We start from the raw sequence: 8,430 nt of genomic DNA on the forward strand, positions 1-8,430 counted from the left end.
AACCTCGCTCTTCTCTCTTAATGGCTTGATACACATTTTCACACCTCGAAGTCCGTTCCCGCCACATCCAGGTCACTGTGCAACATCCGAATTTTCCGGAGCCAAGGTCGAAACACCACAACTTACTACTATGGATGGCGAGAGTCAAAAGTGTAACGTCCTCATGTCTGACTCCACCGGGACCGTACAGGAATCAGGACAGAATCTAATTTGCCCACGTCCAATGCCTTATCTACGTGGCATCATTCGTGAGAACCCATTAATATCTGATAATGAGGAGGAGTGGGGGGGAGGATGCGGAAGGTTCCCCTCAGCACAGTCACCACCTCAGGTGGGGTCAGCTGCTCAGGGAGACAGATGCAGACTGTCACCCTGACTGATATGTTGGCTTTCCCAGCCCCCTCCACCACCACCACCCCCCCTGGCCCATCTCCACTGATTCTGCCTTGGCCCAGTCCTACCGATGCACGCATCGGGGGGTGTCTTCCGGAGGCCGTCCGGAAAGACTTTGCTTTTCTTCTGAAAAAGACTGGCAATGCCCCTCGCCTTTTTCTTTCCTCCACCTGATTCTGTGAGGTGAACAACCACCTCTGTAAAGCCTCTAGTACCCTAGCGCACAAAGGCTCTCTCGCTGCCAGCCTTCTCTCCCCCGGGGGTAACAGTGGCAATCGAAGAACACTGGAAACCCTTGGAACATAAGCCAAAGAAGACAGACTGTATTATTACAACTAACTGCTGGCCCACTACCCTCAGCTACTCCAGAGGGAACAGGATGTTAAGAAATGATTCTGTCTCTGGAGCGCCTGGGTGGCTCAGTCGGTTAAGCGTCCAACTCTTGATTTCGGCTCAGGTCGTGGTCTCCCATTCGTGAGTTCGAGCACCATATTGGGCTCTGCGCTGGCAGCATGGAGCCTGCTTGGGATTCTCTCTCTGTCTCTCTCTCTCTCTCAAAATAAATAAAATTTTAAAAAACATTTTAGGGGCGCCTGGGTGGCTCAGCCGGTCAAGCATCCAACTCTTGATCTCAACTCAGGTCATGATCTCAGGGTTCATGAGTTCAAGCCCCGCCCTCATCAGGCTCCATGCTGACAGTGCAGAGCCTGCTTGGGATTCTCCTCCCCCCTACTCCCTGCACCTCCCCGCTGGTGCTCTCTCTGTGTCTCTCAAAATAAATAGATGAACTTTAAATATAGATATAGATATATACTTAAATAGATATATATTTATATTTATATATTTATATATATATTTGTATATATCTATTTAAGTATATATCTATTTAAGTATATATATCTATATCTATATATCTATATCTATATCTATATAATCATTGTTTCAATTGTAGGGAAGGTCCTAACACAGAGAACTGACAGGTGCCAATACCCCCACATTCCAAAGTCAGGCCTCTCAGCGGGGCCTGCAAAGAGCTGAGAACCTCTGACCACCCACAGGTGGGAGGGTGGCAAGAAATCAGAGAGACGATGTCTTCGGAGGAGTCGTTGGGTGCTTGGCACCTTCCCTCCCCTTCCCCCAAGCCCCACGAGTGAGGGGGGGCGGGGAACCTGGTGAGAAGGGCCTCGAGGGGTCGACACGCATGCTCAGCAGCTCAGGGGACCGGACAGTGATGTCTGCTGCACGCCCGAGAAATCTTGATGACAAGAAGGCTCAAATCAGAACAAGGAGAGGTGGCTGCTCGATCGGGTACAGAGCCCCTGGCCCCGGTTTTCCCACAGACCGGACACAGCCCGTGAGACAGGGCTGGCCCCAAGGGCTGCCAGGAGAAGGGCTGAGAGAAGATGCTAAGGCACTAGCGAGGATGTCCTTGTCCCCTCGGGAGCCACAGCTGAGCAATCCCCCAGCCTACGGGGACTCACCAAGGAACCCAAAAGCCCCTTCCGCTTTAAATACTTGCCGTGGCCAAAGGAAGCAGCGGCCGATGACAGGGGTGCCCCCCACCCCACTTGGCCTTGGAGGGGCTGACGCGGCCCAGCGAGTGGCAGGGAAGGGGGTGGACAGAAAATGTGGGGAGGGAGCCTGGGTGGCTCAGTCGGTTAAGTGTCGGACCTCGGCTCGGGTCGTGATCTCACGTCTCATGAGTTCCGGCCCCGCGTCCAGCTCTGTGCTGAGAGCAGAGATCAGCTTTGGATCCCCCGTGCCCCTCTCTCTCTGCCCCTCTCCTGCGGGCTCTCTCTCTCTCTCTAAATAAATAAATAAACTCTTAAAATTTTTTTTAAGACTGTGAGGAAATCAAGTGTGAGGCTTAATTGTGCATGTCCACTTGACGTGCCACAAGGTGTCTAAATATTTGGTCAAACGTTATTTCTGGGCGTGTCTGTGAGGGTGTTTCTGGGCAAGGTTAGCACGTCAGTCGATGGACAGTAAAGCAGGGAACCCTCCCGGGTGTGAACGGGCCCCAGCCAATCCCCTGGAAGCCTGAATAAGAAAGAATTCTCGCTCTGTCTGACCATCCCTCCGGCCGGAACATTGGTCTTCTGCCTTTGGACTTGACTCAGAGCAGAACCATCAGCCCTCCAGAGTCTCCCGCTCCCCAAATGCAAACCTGGGACTTCTCAGCGCCCATAACCCCCAGAGGCCGATCCCTTAGTGTAAATACACCTGTTGGTTCCGTTTCCCTGGAGGAGTCGGGCTTCTTACACTCGGGGTGAGCCCCCCCAGCCCCCCACCATTGCCAAACACAGCTTCTTCTGACTGGGAGCAGCCGAGCTGGGAGGGAAGAAATTTCACTTCAGTGACTCTCTCTGTTGCACAGAGACCCTGTAGACTCGAAGTGATCAGCGGACCGTTTGTTCTCCAGCAGCTGCCGGAGGGTCACCGGGCTCCCAGACATTTCACCGGGGAGGGAGGGAGGGGTTGAAGAGAAATCAGCCCCCCCAGGGAGTGTGGAACAGGCCCTGGAGAGTGAGGAAGAGGCTTTCAATTCCAGGGTACCCGGAAACCCTCTCTACGCCACAGCTTGGTTTTACAAACATGGCGTGTGATGTCAGCAGCTGGTGTCTCACAAAACTTTTTTTAATGTTTATTTTTTGAGAGAGAGAGACAGAGAGACAGGGTGCAAGCAGGGGAGGGACAGAGAGAGAGGGAGACACAGAATCCGAAAGCAGGCTCCAGGCTCCGAGCTGTCAGCACAGAGCCCGACGCGGGGCTCGAACCCACAGATCGTGAGATCATGACCTGAGCCGAGGTCGGACGTTCAACCGACTGAGCCACCCAGGCGCCCCTGCGGCTGGTGTTTTTAGATGGAGCCTGTTTCCCAGGTCCTTTCTCCCCAACACCAGCCTCCCTTTTTCCACCTCGGAAATGTGTGCAGATTCTAGACCACGCCGCCATGTGGACTTCAGCCCTTCGGTTTATTGAATTTAAGGAGTAGCTTCGAGGAGCACAGCATCACACGATTCCGTATAAATGTGCATGAAAGGCAATGCTCTCAAAGCCCTATCACCTCCCATCCTGCAAGATCCCCGCCGGAATGGGGAGAGCTGGCTCAAATTGAGTTTCAAGCCGCATCTCAGCCGCTGAGACGTGAGTGGGGTCCTTGCATCACACGCTGTGTCGAAACCCAGGAGAGCAGGGGTGGCTGACTGTCTCTGCCGAATTCCCGGGACTACCGTGGGGGGTTCCAAGCCCACGCGGGAAGCGTTGTCGGCCTGTGGCTGGGGGCGCAAGAGGGGGAGATGGGGCAATTCTGCTCCTTCACTCTGGCTGCCCTCACCTCGCTTGGTGTTCAACTCTTTCCAAGTTCTCCTGGCCCCTATGCCAGAGCAGGCTAGACGCGGCCAGGATATTTATAGCGTTGATACAGGCCTGGGCAGCTCAGTGGGAGCAGATGTTTTCTGATAGGGGGAAAGGGAGCTATTTATACTGGGAGTTGAATGAAAATTCACCGGAGAGGAGGCTGCAGCCATAGTTGATATTCCTGTCTTCCCAACACTGGGGTAAGTTCTGTAGATCCTTAGGTAAAAGGATTGCTCACCCTCGCTGCCCAGACAGCTCAACTCGGTAGAGGCTCGTTGAGTGCCAGGTGCTGGGTGGGCACTGAGGTGAACAAGACACGGGTCTTCTCCCTGGTACAGTTCAGGAGGAGAGAGACCGTGGAAGCAACTCACAATGATCCGGTCCATCCCTGCCAGCCGGGAGCACCACCGGAGCCCGGAGGCCAGCATGATGGTGGCTGCTGGGTTGGGGGGAGCGAGGGGGGCTGGGTGGGGAGAACAGGCGTAGTCAGGGACAGCCACGAGGCCAGTGCCCCCTAGCCTGGCTTGGAAGGATCGGCAGGAAAGGTGCAGGGGAGAAGGTGTGGAGGCCGTGGGAATGGAATTCGGGGTGTGGAGGCTTTGCAGCCCGCCTGATGCATTCCAGGAACATCCAGGAATCAGACGTGATCTCAGGGTAGTGGGACTTCCTGAGGGATTTCAGAGGAGGGGCCCAACAGGTGAGCTGGGTCTGGGCTGTGAAGGGTCATCACCCATCGTCTGGAGTTGTTCAGACGTCACCTTCAGGCAGGAGGAGCCGGCAAAGCTTTTAGGGAAGGGAGCTGTCATCACCTGGGGAGCGACAGAAACCATGGATCTGTGCGCAGGTTCCTCCCGCGTCCTCAGCGTCCTGCGGCAGCACCCCCGGCACGCAGTCGGTGTTCCATAAGTGCTAGTTGAAGGAGCAAATTTGCGCGGTGGCATCCCTGTCCCCAGGCGGCGTGCGGAGCATCCCTGAGATGAGCCCAGGCAGATTTGTTACAAGCGGGTGGCAGCTGTAGGCACCGTCCCCAAGTTTCTTCCCACCGCCCAGCCCCGGGTCTGTCCTCGGCTCTGACTCTGCCCGCTGCGATCCCCCCCGGATGAGCCCAAGTAACAGTAATAACGCTATCAGCGGAAGACTTCTCTGCGTATTCTCGCTGAAGGCTTGGGGAGACGGAGCAAGTTTACAAACGCGAGGAAAATGGCTTATTAGCCTCTTCCTTGTTCCGAAACCCCCTGACGCCGTCTCTGCCAACCTAGGTCTGGCCTCCAGCCCTGCTTCCCCTGCCTCCGGCCTCTTCACACCCCCTTCCTCCTTCTCCCCAGATGCCCATTCTTGTATTATGCAGAGCAGCTCAAGGCCTTGGGGGGCTTTTGTTTCCTGGTCCCCATTTCTCTTAACTCTGAAGGCCTCACCTTTCACCCCTTAGCGGGGTATTTTCCTAAACAAAGACTTTTTGCTCCCTGGCGAGGATGCGCGCTCCAGGAGGTGAGAAACTCATCTTCCCGAAACCAACCACGGCATGGCGGGGCCCTGCGTGGTATCATTTATATCCCTCACCGCTATCCTTGGGACAAATGTTGGAGACCACGATTCTTTGCTGGAACAAACTTTTCCGGGCTCTTGAAACGTCTCCCACCCCAAGCGGTGCCCTTCCTCGTTCCCACATGACTCCTGCTGAGTCAGATCGCCAAGAACCCCCACCCTCGATGCCTGATGGAGCTCCTCACCCCCACTGCCCCCCAGGTGACGTCTGACCACCCTGGCCTGCCTTCAGCAAGAACCCCATTGGGTGGGTTTAGCGAGGACCCCCTTCACCCCTGATGTTTCCTCTTAGTGATTTACCACCCTCTGTCCCCACCCTACTCCTTGGCTCTAATCTCCTACTTGCCCCCACTGTATTCAGAATAGAGTCCAATCTCCATCACAGGGGTCCTCACGCCTATTGCCATGCCCCCCACCCCTGGATTAAAGTCTGTCTTACCGTCTCGAACAAGTGTCTTTGAATAATTTGCTGTTTAACAGAGAAGACTTCACGCAGAGCAAGGCAATTTGGTATTTAGTCTCTGGCTCCAGGGCCGGCCCCACTAGACATATGCAGAAAGACGGAGACGAAACAGGTCTACGTGGGCTGGGAGCAGACAGGACAGGTCTTCCAGATGACCTTAGATGGGAAAAGTTAAGCCTCTTGGGTTGGAGCTGGACGCGACGGAGAGGCTTACTGGCTAAGCCCCGGAGGTGATCAGGGATCGGGGAACACAATGACACAATGAGAAAGGTGCAAAGAGGGAGAAGGAGAAAATGGGAGCTTTGTACGTTTCGAGGGGGAAGCCAAGAGGGCCCCCGACCCAGGTCGGGATTGTTTTCTGGGCTGGGAACGCAAAGAGCCCGGCAGTGCCCAGGCCAGGGCAGTGGAGGAGGCTTCGGGCCTCTGTCCCCAGCAGAGCTCATTTCCACCGGCAGCCATCTCAGTCCGCTGGCTCGCGTGGGTGTCGAATTTTCCGCGGACCTTGACTTTCTACAGAGATTGGGAACTTGCTGAAAAGCCCTATCCTGACCCTCAGGTGTTTGGTACAAACTCTTGATTTCTTCTTGGAAAGCGGCAAGGATTTTCCATGTAATCCAGACTCCCTCCCCGCCTCACTTGAGTATTTCTGTCCCGTATCTGTTCGGCGCGGTCAGGGGTTAGTGGAAGGAGCCGGGAAATGAGAGAGTTGGATGCCTCTGGGCCCAGCCACTCCCAGGAGCACCCCCACCCGCCACCACTCAAAGGGCGCCAACACCAGTTGGCGGCACCGAGGGAGGTGCGTTAAGACGAGGGTGCAGAGACATCCGGAAGGCCACCATGCAAGTGTGGGAAAGCAACATCAATCCCACCAGAGGCCGACCCAGGTCCCAAGGAGGAGGAAGGCAGGTGGGAGGAAGGCAGGTGGGTCCCAGGTCCATGAGCAAGCAGTGAAATGAGGAAAACAAAACAAAACAAAAAAAAAACCCCAAGGCTTGGGTCATGAGTTCACAGTTCATGGGTTCGAGGCCCAAGTCAGACTCTGCGCTGACACCACGTGCCTGGGATGCTGTCTCCCTCTCTCTCCTCCCCTCCCCCACTCGCTCTCTATCTCTCTCTCGAAATAAGTAAAAATAAACTTTAAAGAAATCTATAAAAAATAAAATATCTGGGGCGCCTGGGTGGCGCAGTCGGTTAAGCGCCCGACTTCAGCCAGGTCACGATCTCGCGGTCCGTGAGTTCGAGCCCCGCGTCAGGCTCTGGGCTGATGGCTCAGAGCCTGGAGCCTGTTTCCAATTCTGTGTCTCCCTCTCTCTCTGCCCCTCCCCCGTTCATGCTCTGTCTCTCTCTGTCCCAAAAATAAATAAACGTTGAAAAAAAAAAAAAAAATATCTAGTTGGTGGAGCCTCCGGGGGCGTCCACCCCGAGGTCCCAGGCTCCCGGGAGAATGTGGGTGCGGGGCGAGGCGGGAAAACCACGTGGAGTCTGGTGAGGCCAGGCACCTGTCACTGGTGCAAACATCCATGGTGGAAGAGAAGGGGCAAGACGGGCCGCCTCGGGGAATCTCGGAAACAATACGTACCCACGGGCTACGACCATTGCCTGCTCTCAGGCCCGGCTCCCGGGGTGGGTGTGAACTCCTCTCCAAGGGGGTGGCTTCACCTCTCACCCTCTCGGGACCCCTGACTGGGCCCCCCCCAAATATCTTGAGCAGCTTCCCCTCCTGCAGTCCCGTGGACAATGAGAATTGTGACAATGGAGAACATGTCCCCTCAGACTGACGTCTCCAGGTACACGTGGTAGAGAAGCGGGGCCCAACCCCCCGTGTGGCCAAGACCTTCCAGCGTGGTCTCCTTGTGACAACCAAGAGCCACTGAGGAAGAAGTCTCCATGTAGTTTCCTGGCATACTGGCTGCACCCAGGACTAACGAGGGCGTGTTTAGACTCTTCAGAGAGAGAGCCTCCTTTTTGGCCAGGTCCACTGTCTCGGGCCCTCTTCTCCACTAAAGATTCCAGAAGGGTTTGATGCCATACTTGGAGAAGGGGGAAAGTACTTTGGAGTCGTCGAATGGAACAGAAACCAGAATGGAAACCAAGAAGGAAACGGGGTTTGCTGTCCGCTGTTGTTATCTTATCAAAGAGCCCTTGTCAGGTAGGTCAGCTGTGTTTTCTCTCGGAAAATCATCAGCCTATTCACTAGGCAACTTTGAGGCCCATAAGCAGTTTGCAAAGTGGAGTGACCGAGAGTCTGGAAGGTGCGCCACCCCCTTTCCCAAGCCTTTGAAATCTGGAAGCAAGACAGGGACAGAGATAGAGGAGGAGTGTGGCGCCCCCTGGCGAGAAAGGATCATAGCACCCAGCACCGGCCTCCACCTACAGAGGCCTCAGGCTCTAACATCCTCCACCTGTGTGCAAACCCCAAGATCAAGACCTTTGCCCAAAGCCCTTCGGAGTCTGCACCCTCGGGAAACTCGAAGCTGACGTGGCTCAATCTTGGAAGACCTCGTTTAGATCGTGGCCAAATGGGGAGGGATGAGTTTATCCCAATGGGAGATGCACAGACCAGTGAAGGGCTGAGATCATGGATAGCCAGACAGTCGAGGGGGCTCAGGTCTTGGGGTCTCAGATGCTCTCCACAGGACCCATGACTCTATCCTAGCCAGCCACCCCTG

General features: G+C 55.2%; 1 long non-coding RNA gene across 1 annotated transcript; it reads right to left on the minus strand.

The window, feature by feature from the left end:
- Nucleotides 1-3,349: 3,349 nt before the first annotated feature.
- LOC123599926 lies at nt 3,350-6,448 on the minus strand. The gene is made up of 2 exons (XR_006713359.1): nt 5,738-6,448; nt 3,350-4,724 (listed from the first exon to the last, which is right to left on the minus strand). It is a non-coding gene; the product is annotated as an uncharacterized LOC123599926 (long non-coding RNA).
- Nucleotides 6,449-8,430: the final 1,982 nt, after the last annotated feature.

This window comes from Leopardus geoffroyi, chromosome C1, assembly GCF_018350155.1.
Source record: "Leopardus geoffroyi isolate Oge1 chromosome C1, O.geoffroyi_Oge1_pat1.0, whole genome shotgun sequence".
Lineage (NCBI taxonomy): Eukaryota > Metazoa > Chordata > Mammalia > Carnivora > Felidae > Leopardus > Leopardus geoffroyi.